Raw genomic sequence first — 23,261 nt, forward strand, 5'->3', positions numbered from 1 at the left:
GGACAATCCTCCACTGAGGCTTCTTAGTTTGGGGGGGGTGGGGGGTGTAATTTTCTTTCCTTTGGCTGGCATGGCTGAGGGAAAGAAATCCCGCTCTGGCCAGCTTTGCATGCAGAAACCCACCGCAGCCAATCCGCAGACAGACCAGTACAAGATGAATTCCAAATGTGATCGATGCACATAAGAAATTGGAAATTGTGGCGCCCAAACCCCCTCCCCTCCCCCCACCCCACCCCACCTTTAGGCTCCAATGGCCTTGGGGTGTTTACATACCGCGGTCACAATGCTTTGCTATATATTCTACCATGATTAGCGTGCAGCCAGGGAATGGGGAAGTGCCCCAAAGGCCCCGCAATCGTAATTGCCCTGTGTTTGTTCAGCAAAAACGAGGTTAAAACAGGCGGTGAAGAGGCTTCGCGTCACCTCCTCACCGCCTGTCAGTCGCCTCCACCAGAGTAGCTGTCTGAATGCAGGTCGATTTTTATTTTCAGAGGAGCAGTGGGTTAGGCGCACGTCTAAATGTAGCCTTAATTGATTAACCACTTCAGTGCCGGGCACTGTCACCCCCCTTCCTGCCCAGGACAATTTTCAGCTTTCAGCGCTCTCACGCTTTGAATGACAATTGCGCGGTCATGCTACACTGTACACATATGACATTTTGTATCATTTTTTTTGGAGACGGATAGATAGGGCTTTCTTTGGTGGTAGTTTATATATCTAAATAATCGAAAAAGACAGAAAATTTTTAAAATATTAGATTTTTCTTCTTCACTGTTGAGACTACACTGATAGGGGACACTAATAGACTGCACTGATGGGCCCTGATAGGCTACACTGATAGGGGACACTAATAAGCGGCAGTGATGAGGCTGCACTGATAGGGGACACTAATGAGGGGCACTGATGAGGTTACACTGATGGTCACTGATGAGGCTACACTGATGGTCACTGATGAGGCGGCACTGATGAGGTGGCACTGATAAGCTACACTAATAAGCGACGCTGATGGGCACTGATAGGCTACAGTAATAAGCAATGCTGATGGACACTGATGAGGTTACACTGATGGACACTGATGAGGTTACACTGATGGGCGCTGATGAGGTTACACTGATGGGCGCTGATGAGGTTACACTGATGGACACTGATGAGGTTACACTGATGGGCGCTGATGAGGTTACACTGATGGGCGCTGATGAGGTTACACTGATGGGCGCTGATGAGGTTACACTGATGGGCGCTGATGAGGTTACACTGATGGGCGCTGATGAGGTTACACTGATGGGCGCTGATGAGGTTACACTGATGGGCGCTGATGAGGTTACACTGATGGGCGCTGATGAGGTTACACTGATGGGCGCTGATGAGGTTACACTGATGGGCGCTGATGAGGTTACACTGATGGGCGCTGATGAGGTTACACTGATGGACACTGATGAGGTTACACTGATGGGCGCTGATGAGGTTACACTGATGGGCATTGATGAGGTTACACTGATGGGCGCTGATGAGGTTACACTGATGGGCGCTGATGAGGTTACACTGATGGGCGCTGATGAGGTTACACTGATGGGCGCTGATGAGGTTACACTGATGGGCGCTGATGAGGTTACACTGATGGGCGCTGATGAGGCGGCACTGATAAGCGACACTGGGCACTGAGGCTACACTGATGGACACTGATGAGGCTACACTGAAGTGCATTTCTAGTTTTGGAGTGGAGAAGCATGAGAACCCCTGTCAAGTTTTTATTGCTGTCTGGTGACAGGGGAGAGATCTCATGCACATGGCCTGTGATTGACACCCTTAGCCTCTGTTCCTGTGTGCTGTGTGAAGGGGGGGGGGGGGGGGTGTCCCTTCCCTCCAATCGGCTCTCACTGACTGCTGCAGTGTGTAACTTCAGCTCAGGTGACAGGAGAGGGAGCTCCAGCACACAACCTGTGATTGACAGCCTTAGCCTTTGGTGCTGTGTGAAGAGGGGGTGTCCCTTGTCCCTTATCTCTTCTCTCCAATCAGCTCTCACTAAGTGCTGAGGTGTGTAACTTCAGCTCAGGTGACAGGAGAGGGAGCTCTAGCACACAGACTGTGATTGACAGCCTCTGGTGCTGTGTGAGGGGGGGGAGGGTGTCCGTCCCTCCAATCACACACTGCAGAGCTCAGTGAGAACTATCTTCAGCTCCCCGCCCCCCCCTTTTTTATCTGTGGGCTCAGACAAGCTTTGAATGGCTGTATAAGAAGACTGCAGACAAACAGGTACAATGTATGTATAGAGGATTTGTTTTATCTCTGTTACCCCCTGAGGCCAGTCGCTGCATTGGGTATATGGAAGGGATTACAGACACTTTCGGCCGTGGTGTCCAGTCATTTTAATCTGTTGGCCCCCTTTTTAGATGAGGAAGAGATCTTCTCATTTAGGTTCTTGTGGCCCATTACAGGGATAAGGACCTCCTGGGATCCGGCGGGCCGCTGGGACCGGCCTTTTGTCTGGACCTATCCCGCTATGGAAGGCTTCAGGGCCCAAAGGGGTTAATCTGGCCCTGCTGGGCTCTGTCATCTTCCTTTACACTAACATACGATCGTCCCTTTCCTTATATAGCTTCGTCTTTTACTCCTCTATACTGAATCCTGGGCAGGGGGCTTTCCAGGCCAAACTCGTCACCGAACCCTTTTCTCCGACATGCAAACCGTCCGAGGAAAGAAAAAAAGAAAAATATGTCTGCATTGCACCAAGATGTCAGAGAGGAGAGGAGAGGGAAGAGAGAGGAGAGAGAGAGAGGAGAGGAGAGGAGAGGAGAGGGGAGAGAGAGAGAGAGAGAGGAGAGAACCCTTCAATCCCATCTCTTTATAAACCAATCCAGTGTCCTCAATCACTGCAACCCAGATCTGCTGAACGGCTGATATTGGAGAAAGGCGTTCTGGAACATTCTTCATGTCCCCGTCATGTGGATGTGGGTTTCACTGCCAGGAAGCTGGGAAGGGGGCGGGGATGATTATTAATGCATGCGAGTGGACAGCTGTGCGTTTTCTTCATAAGTTAAATAAAATACGCAATTCATTGACATTGTGGCAACCGTCTCACTTTGTCGAGGACTCACACGAAGGAGATGTTTGGCTGGAGATTCCCAAACTGGGACAAGGTTGTCCTTTTTTATGTTTCAGTAGTGCGGGAGGAGGGGGGGGCGGGGGGGGTCACCTTATTTACAAATGCCGGAGAATGCAACTGTGCTTCAAGGGTCCTGTCCCCAATCACAGATCATCTCCAGGACTTCCCCCGAGTCTCTCCCATCCTCTGGAACTCCCTACCTCAATCTGTTCCGGCTATCTCCTACTCTGTCCACTGTTAGGCTATCACTGAAAACTCATCTCTTCAGAGAGGCCTACCTTGTCACCCACCCCCCTCCCCCGCCTAACAACTGTACTTTTATTTTCTCCTTCAGCCCACCCCCCCACAGTAATTGCATTTTGTATCGCTTGACCCTCCCTATTGGATTGTAAGCTCTAATGACCAGGGCCCTCTAAATCCTCCTGTATTGAGTTGTATTGTATCTGTAATGTCTGCCCTCATGTTGCAAAGCGCTGAGCAAACTGTTGGTGCTATATAAATCCTGTATAATAATAATAAAATATAAATCCTGTATAGGAAAAAAATAAAATATAAATCCTGTATAATATAAATCCTGAATAATAATAATAATAATAAATTTAAATCCTGTATAATAATAATAAAATATAAATCCTGTATAGGAAAAAAATAAAATATAAATCCTGTATAATAATTAATATAAATCCTGTATAATATAAATCCTGAATAATAATAATAATAATAATAAATTTAAATCCTGTATAATAATAATAAAAAATATAAATCCTGTATAATAATAATAATAAAAAATATAAATCCTGTATAATAATAAAATATAAATCCTGAATAATAATAATAAAATATAAATACTGAATAATAATAATAAAATATAAATCCTATATAATAATATTATAAATCCTGTATAGGAAAAAAATAATATAAATCCTGTATATTAATAATATAATCTATAAATCCTGTATAATTATAATATATATATATATATATATATAGATAGATATTTATTATTATTTTACAGGATTTAAACATTTATTATTAGTATACAGGTGTTAAACATTAATAAAAAATAAAAAAATAAAAATATATACACACAGTATCTAACAAAAGTAAGTACACCCATCACATGTTTGTAAATCTTTTTTCTTCTCTCTTTTCATGTGACAACACTGAAGAAATGACACTTGTCTACAATGTAAAGTAGTGAGTGTACAGCTTGTATAACAGTGTACATTTCCTGTCCCCTCAAAATAACTCAACACACAGCCATTAATGTCTAAACCGCTGGCAACAAAAGTCAGTACACCCCTAACTGAAAATGTCCAAATTGGGCCCCAAAGTGTCAATATTTTGTGTGGCCACCATTATCTTCCAGCACTGCCTTAACCTTCTTGGGCATGGAGGTCACCAGAGCTTCACAGGTCACCACTGGAGTCCTCTTCCCCTCCCCCATGATGACATCACAGAGCTGGTGGATGTTGGAGACCTTGCGCTCCTCCACCTTCCGTCTGAGGATGTCCCACAGATGATGAATAGGGTTTAGGTCTGGAGACATGCTTGGCCAGTCCATCACCTTTACCCTCAGCTTCTTTAGCAAGGCAGTGGTGGTCTTGGAGGTGTGTTTGGGGTGGTTATCATGTTGGAATACTGCCCTGCGGCCCAGTCTCTGAAGGGAGGGGATCATGCTCTGCTTCCGAACCTCTGGCCACTTATACACCAGCCGCTTTACGCAGATGAGCACCAGACTCCTTAATGCCGGATATTGTTTTTAACATTGTGAGTGTCATTCCACTTTTTTTTTTTTTTTTTTTTTTTTACATTAAAACTGTTATAGTACACTTAGATGGCGCTGCTCTTTTTGTTCTTTGTGTCACCTGATTAGGACTTTTTAACAGAAACACAACCCCAGATGGAGTGCGCCATTAACCTGTGTTTTATTTTTTATTTTTTTTGCCTCTAAGTGTAGCAATATGGTTACAAATGGTTGTGGAACGAGTGTGTTTCCATTACTTCTTATGGAGAAATTCTCTTTGATATACGAGTGCTTTGAATTACAGGCACTTTTCCTGAATTAATTCTGCTCACAATCCAAGGTTTTACTGTATATAAATCCTGTATAATAATAATATATAAATCCTGTATAATAATAATATATAAATCCTGTATAATAATATATAAATCCTGTATAATAACAACAATAATAATAATTTATAAATCCTGTATACTTAGTATTATTCTTATACAGGATTTATATATTATTATGATAATCCTATATAGGAAAAATAATAATATATAAATCCTGTATAATGGACATGAAAAATAAATCCCTAACAGAAAAAAACTAAGTAGTATTTTTAAGGTACCACACCAAAATGATGTAAAAGAATATGCATTTTAATTATACAAATCTTTAAAAAAAAATCACACAACAAATAACTGGAGATAGAGAGGGTGCAATTGCATATATTGCCAATATTTGTAGACATTGGTAAGTCCAGATAGTTTTTCCGACACGTTTCGCGGGACTGCGCCCGCTTCCTCATGTTAGAATCTGCAATTGTAAACAAATAAGACAAGTTGAGCTTCTAGCAGGATCAATTACATATATAAGATTACAGACCACAAGCTGATCGCATTTACAACCATTAAGAATTACCTTCAACGGAAGCTTATACTCAATGTGGGTCCACTGGTACACAGAGTATTTCCAAATGAACGGGGACAAAAAAAATAATCTCCTGTGTAATAATAATAATAATAAATAATATAAATCCTGTCTCTTGACTCCTAGCTGGGGCTCCTCTGACCTCCTTGTATCGGACCCCACAAGAGTCCCAATAAAAGTCCATCCCTACATCAGGGTCCTCCTTTACATCTCCACCCTTACATTGGAGTACCCATCAGAGCCCCCCCCCTCCCCACATCAGCATTCCAGTGAGAGTCTCCCCCCCCCCCTACGTGATAGTTCCCATCAGAGTCCCTACCTTGCATTAGAGTCCACCCTTACCTCAAACACTTAGAGCGTGGCTTGGAGAGTCCGACAGAGTGATTATAGCAGCAGGCGGAGCAGGTCAGGGAGGAGGAAATGCTGTCCTGTAAAAGCTGGTGCAAGTACATGACTGGTTTTTAGGAGGCTGTCGGTCCCATCAACCAACAGCAATACAATGACAGCAACAGCCCGGGAAACATTTGCTAGAGACCAGGGAACAAGGGGGGAAGTTGTTGGAAAATTGTAGGTGGACTTGAAGACCTCTGTGAGAGGCGGCTGACTCTAGCTGCAGGGCACATATAATCTTGCTGTAGGCCTGATTTTGGAGACTCTGGTCTAGACCAAAGAACTCATTGTGTAGGTTTCAGAGGACCCTCAAGTCAACATGATTGTGGGGCAATGGTGGTTCCTGAGGTTCCCCTGATCGTGCATGTCTGTCCAACTCCAGCCTTTGGACACTCCTTAGGCATATGGGCATTTTAAGGAAAGCATCAAGTCGTTTTTAAAATTCCACAATTGAATTTGCCAATGCAGTAGGGCATTTCACTGCTTAGCCACTCAGAAAACCTTGTTCACTGTTGTCCTGTGTGCAGTCCATGGAATAGAATGAATGAGTGAAGTTAGCAGATCTTTATGTTGACTTAAAATAATACTGGAAATGCACTCAGGAAAACGTCAGCCAGCTTAATAGCAAAAATTACCATCCTCCCTTACAGTGTTGGTCAGAATCTCAGACCCCCCAACCCCCCCCCCTCCGACTGTGCCAAGTGGTGTTAGTCCCAGAATTATGCACTAACAAATAGGAGGTCCATCAGCCACTGCTCAAGGAACCCCTACCAACCCCTGGAGGAACCCTGCTTGCAGACTAAAGGCAATCTGCCATTAACAGTTTTGAATTGTATTGCATTGTCAGTGAAAAATGTTGGCAGTAGGCTAATTTGTTTAGCCATTTTTGTGTTTGGTATTGTTGCAGAAATAACTAGCACTTCCTGAACAAAAAAAATATTTATATATATCCCTCTTTGCTGCCCAGCTCTTCTGGTTCACTTGGCTCTCCTAATGTTAAGTCGCAGTGCCCTGCAGCACAATCCACTCCTGGCCTACAAGAATCCCTGTCTCCCGGCTGCTAGCTGGGACTCTTCTGAACCCTTAGTGAGACCTCCTGTCTCATGACTCCCAGCTAGAGCTTCTCTGACCCCTCAGTGAGACCTCCTGTCTCTCGACTCCTGGCTGGGCATCCTCTGACCCCTTAGTAAGACCTCCTGTCTCATGACTCCCAGCTAGAGCTTCTCTGACCCTTAGGTGAGACCTCATGTCTCTCGAATCCTGGCTGGAGCTCCTCTGACCCCTTGGTGAGACCTCATGACTTCCAGCTAGAGCTTCTCTGACCCCTCAGTGAGACCAACTGTCTCTCGACTCCTGGCTGGAGCTCCTCTGACCCTTAGGTGAGACCTCATGTCTCTTGACTCCTGGCTGGGGCTCCTCTGACCCCCTTGGTGAGACCTCCTGTCTCTTGGCTCCTGGCTGGAGCTCCTCTGACCCTTAGGTGAGACCTCATGTCTCTCAACTCCTGGCTGTGGCTGCTCTGACACCTTAGTGAGACCTCCTGTCTCATGACTCCCAACTAGAGCTTCTCTGACCCCTCAGTGAGACAGACTGTCTCTCGACTCCTGGCTGGAGCTCCTCTGACCCCTTGGTGAGACCTCATGACTTCCAGCTAGAGCTTCTCTGACCCCTCAGTGAGACCAACTGTCTCTCGACTCCTGGCTGGAGCTCCTCTGACCCTTAGGTGAGACCTCATGTCTCTTGACTCCTGGCTGGGGCTCCTCTGACCCCCTTGGTGAGACCTCCTGTCTCTTGGCTCCTGGCTGGAGCTCCTCTGACCCTTAGGTGAGACCTCATGTCTCTCAACTCCTGGCTGTGGCTGCTCTGACACCTTAGTGAGACCTCCTGTCTCATGACTCCCAACTAGAGCTTCTCTGACCCCTCAGTGAGACAGACTGTCTCTCGACTCCTGGCTGGAGCTCCTCTGACCCTTAGGTGAGACCTCCCTGTCTCTTGACTCCTGGCTGGGACTCCTCTGACCCCTTAGTGAAACCTCATGACTCCCAACTAGAGCTTCTCTGACCCCTCAGTGAGTCCTGCCTCTTGACTCCTGGCTGGGACTCTGATCCCTTAGTGAAACCTCATGACTCCCAACTAGAGCTTCTCTGACCCCTCAGTGAGACCTGCCTCTTGACTCCTGGCTGGGGCTCCTCTGAACCCTTGGTGAGACCTCCTGGCTCTTGACTCTTGGCTGGAGCTCCTCTGACCCTTTGGTGAGACCTCATGTCTCTCAACTTCTGGCTGGTGCTCCTCTGACCCCTCGGTGAGACCTCCTGTCTCTTGTCTTCTAGCTGGGGCTCCTCTGACTACTTGTTAAGACCCCCTGTCTCCAAACTGGGAGCTATAAGCTGTTCTCAGGCATGAGTATATAACAACCCTGCACACCTATGTAGTCGCACAGGCTGCAGGCACCCAATAAAGACCGAACACAGGATTGAAGGTTCCGTCCCACCCAATAGACTTTGGAACCTTCAAGCTCCAGGCCCCAGTCGGGGACTATAGAATCCGGAGAAAGCCAAAAACACGTCTCTCTCTGCTCAGAAAGGATCGTCTGGAACTTCGAATTACCCTTAATGCGAATCCTGCATCCTTTTCATCTACATTTTCAGTGATGGGGCCTCTCACTATCACAATAGAAGAAATCCTTTTCAAGGCACCCATAGTTAGTCACATGGTGAGCCCAGAAGAGTAGACACCATGATGGATTATATAAATGCTATGTGCTCCACCTTCATAATCTCTGAGCACGCCTAATGACTCCGGGCTCCTAGCTTCTAGAGGAAGGCATGTGTCCCTTATCTACTAGAATAACCCATGAGAAAATATCTGTTACCGTAATTAGTTGTCTGGCCTGTTGGTTTTATTTTTATTTTTTCTTCCCCCTCCAGACCTGTGAATTCCCATAAACCACAGTGTCCATAGCCAGCTTTGTTGTCCTCTTTTGAAGTAATTCAACTCTTCACACCTCGGCTTTTGTATTTATACTCATGCACCGTTTCACAGGGAGGGCAAAGATGAGACTTTATCCATAGACATGTGTGCATGTACGGTCATCCCAGTCCAGTGACCTATAGCAAGTTGACTACTGAATTTTTTTTATTTTTTTTTTATGGATTAACGTATTCCTTACCTTGCGCCTTTGATTTTTTTTTTTTTTAAAGCAAGCTATTGACCAATGGGAAAGCAGGAAAATGGTCTGGGACGTGAAGCTGCTGAAATTCTCTTAGAATCACAAACAATCCCGGGGCTCCCAAGTCTGAGGACTTGTTTGCACCAGGAGGTGCATCTGAGTGTATGCGCTTTTTTGGCCATTCCACTCCTAGCACAACCCCCCCCCCCCCCCCTTCTAACACAAAAAAAAATTCACCCCACCCAAAACCCCCTCTTAGCACAACATTCCACCCAAATCCCCATCTTGGCACACACCCCCCCCCCCCTGACCCCCTGACCCAAATCGCCCTCCCAGCACAACCCCCCCAGCACAGCCTCCCCACCTGCTCCCAAATCCCCCACATAGCACAATTACCCCCCAAATTACCCCTCTTCCATACAGCAGCGACAGCTGCCAAGAGGAGTTGTGGGTTGTGCTTTCTATTCCTCTACTCTTGCCGGCAAGTCCCTAGCGACCAATGACGTCATTGGTTGGTAGGATGCTGTCAGGTGGCCAGCTCAGCTTTCTCTTTTGCCGGTGTTGTGTCGAATACTGTCCCCCATCAGATGGTGTCCGCCCTGTACTGCGCTTGCGCAGTACGGAGGACAAGGAGACGCCGAACATCTCCGAAGATAAACGGCACCTGCGCAGTGAGTCCAGTTTCAAGCCCCACCATCCAAGTGGACGTAGAGTTAGAGTAAAAAATAGCCGAGTGAAGCGAACCCGCGAGGGGCCCGGTTACTATGTGCTACCGTATGTCCACTTGGATGGTGGGGCTTGCACCTGGACTCAGTGCGCAGGTGCCATTCTTCTTCGGAGACTTTCGGAGTCTCCTGTACAAGCGCTGCGCCTGCGCAGTAGGGAGCGGACACTATCCGATGACCGGACAGTTTTTGACAGAACACCGGCAAGAGTAGAGAGCGGGGGGAGGGGGGATTGGAGGAGCGGGCACAGCTCTCTGCCTCATCTGTACGCAGCAGTTAACCGCGCGATCTCCCTCCTGTAGCACAGGAGCTAACCGAAGATCGTTTTGATCGGTCTGTTGCCGCGGCACCCCTAAGGACTCCTCCCGGCGCCCCGGTTGAGAAATGCTGATCTATATAGACTGCAGTGAAATATATAGCACTCATTATGTTGAGCTGACATATTTTAGCACAGTTACATAGCATTAGCAAATCACTAACTTGTTTCACTTTCTGCCTGAAATTGTTCTTTAAGCCTTTTTTTTATTAGCAGAAATATGTTTTAAATATATTTATCAAAGCCCTTTCCTTAAAGCGGAGTTCTACCTAATATTGCAAGTTGCTTTCAGTCACATGCCCACCCGCAGTGCAGTCCTAAATGGATAGTATTTTATTATTATTTTTTGTTTATTTTATTATTATTATTATTCTTCAGGATTTATGTAGTGCCAACAGTTTATAACATGAGGGCAGTACAATTACAATACATCTCAATACAGGAGGAATCGGAGGGCCCTGCTCGTTAGAGCTTACAATCTAGAAGGGATGTATGACTACCTTTTTTATTTTAAATGTGTCAGCTGCACCTCCAGTCCCGGCCGCCTAGGCAATGTCATCATCAGGCGATTTCCCTTGGACTCCTGGGATATCGGCATCATCGATCCCAGGAGTCTAATCGCTTGATTTCTCTTTTGATTGACAGTTTGCCAGAACAGCGTGGTGGGAACTTCCTCTGTCATCGCCTTTGCTATGGACTGTGAACTGAGCGATCTCACACCGGCGATCGCTCGGTCCTCATGGCTTCCTGAGCAGAGAGCTGTTGACTGTCAGTCACTGCTTTCTGCTCCGCCCCCCCCTCCCCCGCACACACTAGAGCGCTGGGCTGTGGAGGGGGTGGGACGGCTCAGGCTCTCAGTGGCTCGCTGAGAAGCTGAGCCAGGTGCCGGTGTCCTATCATATAGTGTCCCCCATCGGATAGTATCCGCTGTGTACTGCGCATGCGCAGTACACAGCACACACAGATTCCGAAAATAGCCGAAGATGAACGGCGCCTGCGCCGTGAGTCCAGGTTCTAACCCCACCATCCAAGTGGACATAGAGTTGGAATATAAAAGAGCCGAGCGCAGCGAGGCCGAGCCCGAAGCGTGGCGAGCGAATCGAGCCTGTGAGGGGCCCTCTAATATCGGCAGCCCTATGTCCGCTCGGTTGGTGGGGCTACCACCTCGACTCACGGCGCAGGCGCCGTTCATCTTCGGAGATTTTCCGAAGTTTCTTGTGCTCCGTACTGCACAATCGCATTAAGGGGCGGACAGTATCTGATGGCAGGACACTATATGCCAGAACACCGGTCTAAGCCTGTAGGTGGATTCCAACCATATAGTCGTGAGCCTGGAACGGTTCTGTGATGTCAGCCGACAGCAGGCGCTTAAGTCCGCTGTCTGCTGAAAACGGGTCACAGTAGTGCAGAACGGACTGCATTCCTGTGATCCATAGAAGTACAGTCAAACAAGCTTTGACTGTACCTCTACTTGAAGTCAAAATGAGCTAGTATGCACCACATACTAGCACATTATGACAGACTTGCCTGGACACGGAGCCCTACAGGGCAGCATTGTCGCGGTTCTCCAGTGTGGACAATTTCACGCAGTCTTCCTTCCGGGTTCAAGGGCTAGGGCTGGGTGAGTGGCCATGACCCTGATGACGCGGCTCGTGCCTATGGGGAGCGCTTGGCACCGAGCTGTGGCGGTCCGCCACAGTATGCCGTTCCTTCAGAGCGCATGCGCCGATGACGTCACCGGCTGCCTGTCGTGTGAATATCACCTAAGGCCCCTTTCACACATGCGGACGATATGTCCGTATTTCATCCATCCGTTTGCGGATGAAATACGGACATACATTCATCCCTATGGGATTTCCTCCGCTACTGTCCGATTCTGCAGACGGAGGAAAATCCTATTTTTCTATCCGTCTGCAGAGCGGATCGAATGAACACGGACAGACGGTCCGTGCGCATCCGATCCCCCATAGAGGAGAGCTGACAGGGCGGTCCCCGCACAGTGTGCGGAGACCGCCCTGTCCGCCGCCGGCTCAGCGGGGACAACGGAGCGATCCCCGCTGAGCGAGCGGATCATCACGGGGCGGATCATTACTGGTCCGTCCCGTGTGAAAGAGGCCTAAATCGTAAATTTAGGAGATATTCACTTTACCTACAGGTAAGCCTTTTTGTAGTCAACCCAATTGTGTTGCTCTATCCAAAAAAGAAAGCGCAAATGCATAGATAAATAATTATAAGAAATTCATCAAGTGAAGAACGGAAAAAAAACATTTGTGTGAGTGCTCAGAAAATCCAATTTATAGAGTCCCACAAAAATCAACAAAGTGCTTAGTGCAAAGTCCAAAGAAAAAATTCACGTGCCAATAAATTCCAGTAATCCCGCAGATAAGAGACACTCTCCACCACTTACACCACCAGTCACAGGCTGCTTACTGGATTCCTTTTTTTTTTCACAATAATGCTGGATCTTTATCCCTCAAAGGGAGGAGCTCTGGCTTCGTTTTTGGGAAGATCCCACAAAGGATGGATGGATGACGACTCCCAAGTATCAGAGGGAGCTCACCCCACCGACCGCAGCCATCCACTGGGTGGTAAATGTAATTTAATGATAGGCATAAGGAAGAAGATCTTTCATAGTATAGTATTCTTAAAATCCAGCTTTTATTAAAGAGGAGCTCCCAGGCTCCTTCATCCGTGCCGATTTTCCAGTCAGCTCTCAGGTGCTGGGAAACTGGCAGTTAAGCCTACTGCTCATGCGTGAAGTGAGCTGCGGTTTGTGAATGGCACGGCAGTGGTGGGAGGGGGGGGTGGGGTAACATCTGGCTGAGTTTGCCACAGTGAAGTCAGTCTGAATATGTGCGGGTACCTACCAAAACCAGGTACCCCCCCCCCCCCCCCCGAAAGGTGCCAAATGTGCCAGCAGGGGGGAATGGGAGGCAAACAAGCAGAGCTTCCCCTTTTGGGTGGAGCTCCGCTTTACGTTTTTAACTACTTACAAGTGTAAATCGCATCATAAAACGCCACTAATTCCCGATCAACATCTCGTGGGCATAATGATGTCACCTGCGGTAGCTCCGACCAACGCGTTTTGTCCTTTGGGTCATCGCCACTGGGTCCACAGACTCAAGGTACAAGTTCGAAAGTGAAATTTTAATAACACTTTTTAAAGCGCAGCCACAGCCTAAATAGAGAAGCCTGTTTCCTGAGAAGGACCTTTTTGCTCTCTATGGAAAAGCAGCAGGAGTTTCTCTGCAGAGGCCCAACAATCCCCCCAAACCCCTCAATCCACCACCCTCTCCCCTATGAAGTCATAGCTAAAGCTCTCCAGTCGACAAAGCTCATCTTTCCTGCTAATATAAAGAGTGCTGTCCCTGACTGGGGCAAGGGGGCATGTCAGACCTCTGCTGATGAACCACTGCTTCCACACAGAGAGCGAGGGTCCTTCTCTACGGCATGTTGGCAGGTAAGAGGCTTTTCTACTCAGGCTTTAGCTGCTTTTTAAAGAAAGCCAATTGTAGAAACGCACATATCATTTTTTTTTTTTTTTTTTTTTTTAACATGACTGAAATGTATTGAGTTGATTTATACTGATGGGTAAATCGGGCTTGAAACAATTATTGGCCTTTTTTATGCACATTTTGTGCGTATAACACCCAAGCTGAAGATATTAAAACATGAGATCTGTGTGATGATGGCCACAGCTCCTCCTTCCGTGCTGTAGATGTGAAAACATGCAGCGTTCATCTTGGTTTGTCACGAGGCTCCTGGTCTAGCAGAGCAGCCTCGGCTCAGGGGAAGGAGATCTCTGGAAAGCACCCTCGTTTCCTATGTTTTGAATCGAGGTGATATGGAAGAAAATTCCTGGAAATGGCAAGCCTGTAAGAACATTCTGCAACAATAATGACGGTGCCGGTGAAAAAAAGCAGCAAAGACGGGACTTTTTTTTTTTTTTTTCCTGTAATCTGGAGGGTGCTCGTTTCTTGGCTGTGATCACACCTACTGAGAGACCAGTAAATGTTCACATTCTCCATGTAAGGCCTGAAACACAGGTGAGCGGAAAAAAAAAAAGGTGAAGAGACCCGAATAAAGCAAACCAAAAATTTATATGTGGCCACACTGTGAACATCATCTTTCCGCTGATGCGTATATATATCGGCCACTTTATTAGGTCCACCTTGCTAGTAGCGGGTTGGACCCCCTTTTCTCTTTGTTGCATAGATACAAGGTGTCGGAAACGTTCCTCCAGAGATTTTGGTCAATAGTGACGTCATAGCGTCTCACAGTTGCTGCGGATTTGCCGGCTGCACGTCCATGGTGCCAATCTCCCATTCTACCACATCCCAAAGGTGCTCTATTGGATGAGATTTGGTGAGTGTGGAGACCATTGCAGGACAAGGATCTCATTGTCCAGTGGTGAGATCTGGTGAGTGTGGAGGCCATTGGAGGACAAGGGACCTCATTGTCCAGTGGTGAGATCTGGTGAGTGTGGAGGCCATTGGAGGACAGGGACCTCATTGTCCAGTGGTGAGATCTGGTGAGTGTGGAGGCCATTGGAGGACAAGGGACCTCATTGTCCAGTGGTGAGATCTGGTGAGTGTGGAGGCCATTGGAGGACAGGGACCTCATTGTCCAGTGGTGAGATCTGGTGAGTGTGGAGGCCATTGGAGGACAAGGGACCTCATTGTCCAGTGGTGAGATCTGGTGAGTGTGGAGGCCATTGGAGGACAAGGGACCTCATTGTCCAGTGGTGAGATGATTGGAGCTTTGTGACATGGTGCATTAAAGGAACCATCAGAAGATGACACTGTAGTCATAAAGGGATGGACATGGTCAGCAAAAATTACTCTGAACTGTTGATACAGGGCAGGATGGATCCATGCTTTTATATTGTTTGAATTTTATAATTTGTCTATGCCTAAAAAGTCCATCAACGTCAACGATCGTTGTTTTCTTCCATGCTTTTATATTGTTTCCCGGTCAATTCTGACCCCCACCATCTGAATGTCGCAGCTGAAATCCAGACTCCTCAGACCAGGCAACGTTTTTCCAATCGTGTGTTGTCCAATTTTGTTGATCCTGTGCCAGTTGTAGCCTCAGTTTCCTGTTCTTAGCGGACAGGAGTGGCACCCGGTGTGGTCTTCTCCTGCTGTAGCCTATCTGCTTCAAGGTTGGATGTGTTGTATGTTCAGAGATGGTATTCTGCATACCTTGGATGTAACGAGTGGGTATTTGAGTTACCGTTGCCTTTCTATCATCTGGAACCAGGCTGCCCATTCTCCTCTGACCTCAACGAGGCATTTTCCTCCACACAACTGCCGCTCACTGGATATTTTTCCTTCCCCCCCCCCCCACTATTTTCTGTAAACCCGAGAGATGGTTGTGTGTGAAAGTCCCAGAAATGCTCAGACCAGCCCGTCTGGCAGCAACAACCATGCCAAAGTGACTTAAATCCTCTTTCTTCCCCATTTTGATGCTCGGTTTGAACTTCAGCAAGTATGCCATGTGATTGGCTGATTAGCAGTTTGTGTTAGCAAGCAATTGAACGGGTGTACCTAATAAAGTGTCCGGTGAGTGTACATGCGCCTGGGGGGGGAGGGGCTGGCTTTCTTCAGGCATCGCTCTCTGCGAATACAATAGTTACCTGGTGGGGTCTCAGATAGCCTACAGACATACAAGTGTTCTCTTATCTAACTGTTAATGGGTGGGTTTTTCTGTCATGGGTTGTTTTGTCTGTCCAGTTCAGATGCAAATTAAGCTGAGCCAAACTGTAATTTTGTAAAAATACAAATGTAGAAAAACAAGATTTATTCTCGCCTGCTCTGTGCAAAGGAATGGAATTGCACAGAGCGCCTCCGAACCTCCTCCCCTTAAAGAGGAAGTAAACCCTGATGAGTTTACTTCCTCTTTTTTTCCCTGCAAAGGTAAAGCATAATGGACTACAATGCATTGCATAGTAGCCCATTATGTGTCACTTACCTGACACAGGAGCCAGCGAAGTCGCCGCTGTCCCTTGTAGTCCGCCGCATCCATCTTGCTGGTGGCGTCTCGCAGCTCCGCCGCTGTCATTCGGCGAAGCCGCGATGACGTCACTCATGGGAGTCAACAAATGCGGCAGCTCCATTCTTGGAACTGCCACGCTCAGTGCGCCTGCGCGCCGCTGTCTACGGCGCATGCGCCGTAGACAGCGGTGCCCGTTTTCGGGCAAATATCTCCTAAACCATATAGGTTTAGGAGATATTGCTTGGACCTACAGGTAAGCCTTAATCTAGGCTTACCTGTAGGTCAAAGTGGTTTGTAAGGGTTTTCAATCACTTTAAAGGTGTTGTAAAATCTCGTTATTTTTATTTTTTTAAATAACAAACATGTCATAATTCCCTCATCTGTACAAGGGTTTTGCAGCGTGGCCCTGATCCTTCTCTTCTGGGGCCCCTCCCTGGCGCTCCTGGCTCCCCTTCCTCTTCTTGAGTGCCCCGATGGAGAAGCGCTTTCTCTGGGCACACTCCCGATTCCTGCTGCTGCATCCATTGACACAGCATGCCCCCCCCGCCCCCCCCGGGTCATTGGATTTGATTGACGGCAGTGGGAGCCAATGGCTCCTGCTGCTATCAATCAATCCAATGAGGACCTGGGAGACACCGGCTAGAGCTGGTGTGCTTATCCCAGTCGCTGGAAAGATCGGGTTCAGGGGGGTAGAATGCATTGAGGTGAAAAACAATGAGGGTTTAAGTTCCCTGATGGCATGTAAAGTGGCTTCCTATGAAGACTCTCATGCAGCCTCGCTCCTGAGCCGCACTGCCTGCATCTATAGACAGACAACAGGGCTCGGTCACGCTCCCTCGTCACTGGCTTTGATTGACATCGAAGCCTGTAAGATCAGGAACTGAGGGGAGAGAAGACCTGCAGATGGGCACAGCGCTGGATCAAATGAGGGCTCAGTTGAGTGTAGGGAGCATACCACTACCTAAACATATTTTTTACCTTAATGGATGTTTAGCCTATATAAACGCCCTATGCAGTCCATGAACACCATTCCATAACCCTAACCTAAACAGATTTAAAAAAAATATAAATTGGTGCACTTCTCATACCTGTAGGCCATTTGTGCATGGAGTGAAGCCTGCCCAAATGCCCTCCCTAGTGGTACAAGAGCAAGCGCCGTCCTTCTGAGTGTCAGTCGTCTGAGCGCCGTCCTGAACCCCTCACATATGCAGCGCTGCCACTTGTTGCCTCAGGTGACCTCATCAGCTACAACGCGCTCTCCCGTCTCAGCTGCCTTGCTGATCTGCTCAGCTGAGAGCACAGTGCTCATATGTGGGGCTCGGAGGAAGGCGGGCGCTCCCTTGTCTACTGCTAGGGGGGGTGCTCATCCTAACAGTTGGTCCCTCCTAAAGCAGAAGGCAGGACAGAGCTGTGAAAACTACGAAAAGTGTTTGGGGCTGACTTCCCAAATGGCCTACAGATATGGGTAGAGCATAACTCCATGGCTGTGCCCCGGAGGGTGGGACGAAACACGTCGGGGCATGGAGCTGGCTGAGTCTGCTTTTACCTCCTATGACCACCGGGTCTTGTCAGTGTTCGGCGATCGGGAGATTTCTTCTCTCCTACTGAATGTATTGAGCCAGGACGGGCTCTTCCCAAGCCAACACCCTCAGTGAGCGTCACCGAACTTGGATTAAAACCTGAAGCGGCACCCAAAGTTTTCTGGTTTATGGAATGGTGTTTGTGGACTGCATAGAGCGTTTTGTTTTCTTATTTTTTATAAAGAAGAACTAACCCGTTTAATGCTTAGAATCAGATGTTTTTGTAATTGGATCTGCAGTGCTCCACAGTGGCTTATTGGTTTGCACATATGCCTTGCAGCACTGGGGTCCTTGGTTTAATTTTTGACCCGGACATAATCTGCATGGAGTTTGCATGTTCTCCCTGCGCTTGCATGGGTTTCCTCCAGTTTCCTTCCAAACTCCAAAGATGTTGTGCTGGTAGGTTTAGGGAGACCTGTCTAAAATGGAAAATGGCCCTAGTTAATGTGTGCTTTTCACTGTGCAGGGGCAGGGTCTTCTGGCCTACCCTGAAGTCTAGGGGGGCGGATGTGTGGCTCTTAAATTGCTTCTTACCCTGCCTTGGGAGGGTCTCTCTTATGGAGAGCCCCCCTCATTCAGTACTCATTGATTGGCTCAGGGTGATCACGAGCTGGGCCTTTTTGGCTAGGTAGACCTCAGTGTGCTTTGCCCCCAAATCGTAACATAAAACAATAGACCCCAACAGCGCACAAATTTTTTCAATGGCAATGCATTGGATGAAAAACGATACAATTTTATTATTTTCCCAATAACCAGAGATAAATGAAAACCTTAATCTCATAAAAAGGAAACCTACAAGTCCTCAGTCTGAAGGTAAGTAATGGCTCCAATGTATAAAGAGCTGCAGTCAACCTTCCATCATATGCAGTTGGTGAGGAAGAAGTCAAGGAAAGATCCTTGGCAGTCTTGCTGGAAAAAAATATGCATCCACTTGCATGGGAGATATTCCCGGTCTGCAGACAATCGCACTGTGTGGTGTAGAGGCAGAATTGAGCTTTCCGGCCTGGTGGCCAATCGGAGACGGGAGGTGGAAACACAGCCGGGTGGAAGCGGGTGCACGCTCTGGCGCCAGTGACTGCCAAACTCCCCACTGCACAGGTTCCAGGGATTGGAAGAACCCCCAAATGTGCACCACAAAGTCACTGTAGTAATGCGTTTCAAGGCCTCACCACTTTATCGAGCTAATGCGCCAGTGATGGGCAAACCCCCCCCCCCCCACTGCGCAGGTGCGGGGTACCGGAAGAACCACTGGATGTGTGTTACAAAGCCTCCATAGCAACGTGTTTTGAGGCCCCGCCTCTTAAGTTAATGCTTTTTCATAGTTTTCATCCAATGCATTGCCATCCAAATGAGTACGCTGTTGGTGTCTATTGTGTTGTGTTGTGTTCTTTCTACAACATCTGCTCTGTTGGTTACTCTGTTTGCAGAATTGTTTGGCTAAGTGCGGGTGGCGCGGCCAAGCGCTGCTGTACACATCCATTTCTTGCCACTGTCAGGAGTCTTGCACCCCAGGGAGAGGGGATCAGGGGAAGGTTCCTCTTTGGGAAGGGACCATATGACAAATCCTAGGTGCCCTTTTTTTTTTTTTTGGTTCACTGTTGTTGTTTTGTTTTTGTGCAACGTGGGACCGAAAAAATAAATTGTGCGTACAAATTGGCACATGTGTTATCACAATCTGCATGCCAGTCCCAAGCCGAGCAATTGCGGAGGGCTGAGGGAAAACCTGGCAACCTACCAAAAAAATTGCCAATTTTTTTTTAGAAAAGAGAGCTATTGGGTTTATCGGACACGGTGCCCAGAGAGCTGGTCTATAGAAATGCTGGGGGTCTGATGCGGCTATGCACACATACAATTGGATGAGGGTTATGGGGGGTGAACCTTCCAGGATCTGTTTTTTTTTTCGCGACTCTGAATGTGGGGCTTGCAGGTCCTGCTCTCCTATGGCTGCCTACATTACGGCTGTCACCGTCCCCAAATCCCCAATGTGAAATCTGCGTACGGCAAAGGTTTATTACCAATGCAAACACAAGAAGACCACCAGTCTCCTGTGCTCCGTGCTCTTCAGAAGATCCAGTTATGCACCAGTTTTGCTGCCCCCTGCAGGTCGGGGGAAACCCAAAGGAAATACTGCAAAAACGAGGAACAAAGAGCTCACGAACCTAGCGTATTACCTTTTTTTGATAATTTTATTGTGTAAAAAAATAAAATTAAATAAATAAAAAGATAGATGTGTACTCACTAATGACATCGGCAATAAGGCACATCAAAGTCCATATGTACTCGAAGCAGCCTGGTCACCTTGACCTAAAGACTGTCCAAATGTTGACAGGTTTCACAGGGGGATCCCCTCTTTTACACAATAAAATTATCTCAAAGGTAATGTGGTTGGTGCGCCCTCTGTTCCTTGTTTTTGCATTCGCAAGTGGCACTTGGGCAGTCATAGAAGGGGCAATATGTTACCAGTGATGCTGTATATTAGTTCAGACTCCAAAGAGAGCAAGCTGGAGCCATGGGGACGCCAACAGGACTGCTTGCCCATTGCATATGCTGCCCTAGTGCAAGTAAAACCACCCAATCAGCATTGCATGTTAGAAGAGATGCATGGGTTTTTTTTTTTGTTTTTGGTTTTTTTAAGACTCATACTAACCTGGGGGAAGCAGCATCTGTCTGATGCCACATCTGTCCCCCGGCACCTCTAACACTGAGAACCAAGCAATTAAACGCCGCAGATTTCTCAGTTCTCACAGCTCTCTGCTCTGCGCCCCCCTCCCCCATGCTCACTGGAGCACTGGACTGTGGAGGGGGTGGGAGAGGCCGGCTCCGCCTCTCAGCAGCTCCCTGAGAGGCTGAGTCGGTTGCCGGTCCAAACATGTGGGCAGATCCCGACTCCATTGTCGTAGTCTTGCCCAAGCCTGGACCGGATCTGTGACTTCGGCTGGCAGCGGCTTCAGCCCGCTGTCTGCTGAAACGGGTCACACAAGTGCGGAACAAACTGCACTCCTGTTATCTATAACTTGTTTGGCTGTAATTCTCCTTTTAAGTGAATTTGGCGTTCCTCCCTTCTTTCTCTTTCTTTTGGACCATATTGCCCCTTCTATGACTGCCCAAGTGCCACTTGTAAATCTAGGGACAAAATTGCCACTAGAAACACGGACTAGGAGTAAAATCCTCTTAATAGATAAGGATACGGCTTATTAAATTCTGGCATCACTCCTCCTGAAGAAGCCATTGTCGGAGAAACACGTAGAGAAAACAGTGTAGCCTTTATGGAAGGGACAACTAACCGTGGATGTTCTGCTCTATATGGAAAATTAACTTGTAAACAATTTATTACCATGATTTTACCATATGTGGAAAAAAAAAAAAAAAGCATAAATGAAACCCATCCATTTACCAGTTTCATCTCCAGCACGTGCCAAAAAATGTAACGCTCCCATTGGTTGTGCTCTCAACCAAACTGTCAAACCATCCAATAAAAATCCCATCTATGTTGTGGTTGTAATGTAAAAATATACTTAGACCCCTTTCACACCAGGGCGTTTTGCAGGAGCTATAGGGTTAGAAATAGCGCCTGCAATCCGCCCTAAGACCCTTTTCACACCACACCGCTGATAGCGTCGTCGGTAAAACGCCGCTATTTTTAGCGGCGTTTTACCGCCGGATTTGCGGCGCATTTCGGCCGCTAGCGGGGCGCTTTTACCCCCCGCTAGCGGCCGCGAAAAGGTTAAAACCACCGGCAATAGCGGCGTTTTGCCGGCGGCATTACAGCGCTGCCCCATTGATTTCAATGGGGAGCAGCGGTGGAGGAGCGGTAAACACACCACTCCTTCACCGCTCCAAAGAAGCTGCTGGCAGGACTTTTCCTGACGTCCTGCCAGCGCACCGCTGCAGTGTGAAAGTCCTCGGGGCTTTCACACTGCACACAATGGTGCAGCTTCTTTAGGGCGGATTGCAGGCGCTATTTCTAACGCTATAGCGCCTGCAAAACGCCCTGGTGTGAAAGGGGTCTAAAGAAGCTGCACCATTTTGTGTAGTGTGAAAGCCCCGAGGGCTTTCACACTACAGCGGTGCGCTGGCAGGACGTCAGAAAAAAGTCCTGCCAGCAGCTTCTTTGGAGCGGTGAAGGAGCGGTGTGTTTACCCCTCCTCCACCGCTGCTCCCCATTGAAATCAATGGGTCAGCGTTGTAATGCCGCCGACAAAACGCCGCTATTGCGGCGTATTACCGGCAGTTTTAACCCTTTCGCGGCCGCTAGCAGGGGGGGTAAAAGCGCCCCGCTAGTGGGCGAAATGCGCCGCAAATCCGGCGGTAAAACGCCGCTAAAAATAGCGGCGTTTTACCGCCGACGCTATCAGCGGTGTGGTGTTAAAGGGGTCTTAATGGGGATGTGGGTGCAAAAAAAAAAAAAGTTTAGACCCCGGGCTCCCATGATTCAGCAATATAATATAAAAGGAAACTTCTTGTTTTTTGCATTATTAGCAATGGCTGGGGGCACCGGGCCTGTGCAGCAGGCCTTCCATGCATTAACATGGGCCTCTCCTCATTTGGTGCAGATAACCACATAAGAGGATATGGGGAGGACCCAGGATGCCCCCTATATAGGGCCATAAGGACTTTTCCAGATCCTTCCAATCCCCCCCCCCCCCACACACACATTCCCCATATACTCCCCACACACTCCCCATATACTCGTCCAGATTTGACCTTTGTTCTGGCCAAGTGTGTTTTTTGTGACGTGTAAATCATACCAGTCTGTCTTCCTGTCTGATTCTTTTTTTCCTTTCTCTTTCTCTAAACATTTGGTTTTCATCTGCAAATCCCCTGAAATCCAAAAGCGTTTTGTTCTTTTTTTTTTTTTATATATCTCCCCCCCCCCCCCCCCCCTTTGGTGGTGTTGGGAAGCCGATGGGGGAGATTTTTGAGTCCACAGATGCCCCTTCTCTTGTATAAACTGCTTCCATTTTAGCTAAGAGTGCAGGAATGGGGCAGTGCAGTTCTGCCAGACGCCATCTTAAAAAGAGCCTGCACAAGTTCCACATCCACCGAATGAGTAAGACTGTGATAGGTGAGTGTTTTCTGCTAAACCCCCCCCCCCATTCCTGCAACACCACCACCACCACCATCCATTCACACACACACACACATGTTACATAGGTCGCTGCGGTAGGCTTTTGTCCTACAGGCTTTGCTTCATGCTGTGTGGTGCTTTCATCTGGAGCAGAGATTGTGCATGACTTGTGCTGTCACACCTTGCAGACATGTTACAAACTGTCTGATTTTTTTTTTTCTTTTTTTTTTAACCCTGGTTAGATCCAGGAGCAT

The 23,261-nt window shown here is 47.7% G+C and overlaps 1 protein-coding gene across 14 annotated transcripts in view; it reads left to right on the forward strand.

Moving 5' to 3' along the window:
- The window catches only part of ZMYND8 (zinc finger MYND-type containing 8), a 181,627-nt gene that overhangs the window by 25,560 nt on the left and 132,806 nt on the right, over window positions 1-23,261 (forward strand). The window contains exon 1 of one of the 14 annotated variants that reach the window (XM_077460594.1): window positions 14,390-14,408. The exons of 12 other annotated variants lie outside the window; for them this stretch is intronic. The gene's annotated coding sequence lies outside the window, so the exon portion shown is untranslated. Of the gene's footprint in view, window positions 1-14,389; window positions 14,409-14,471; window positions 15,927-23,261 lie in introns of those variants that run through there. One more of the 14 variants, XM_077460593.1, reaches the window with a different exon arrangement.

This window comes from Lithobates pipiens, unplaced genomic scaffold (assembly GCF_037356315.1).
Source record: "Lithobates pipiens isolate NorthernLeopardFrog02 unplaced genomic scaffold, aLitPip1_a1.2 Scaffold_28, whole genome shotgun sequence".
NCBI lineage: Eukaryota > Metazoa > Chordata > Amphibia > Anura > Ranidae > Lithobates > Lithobates pipiens.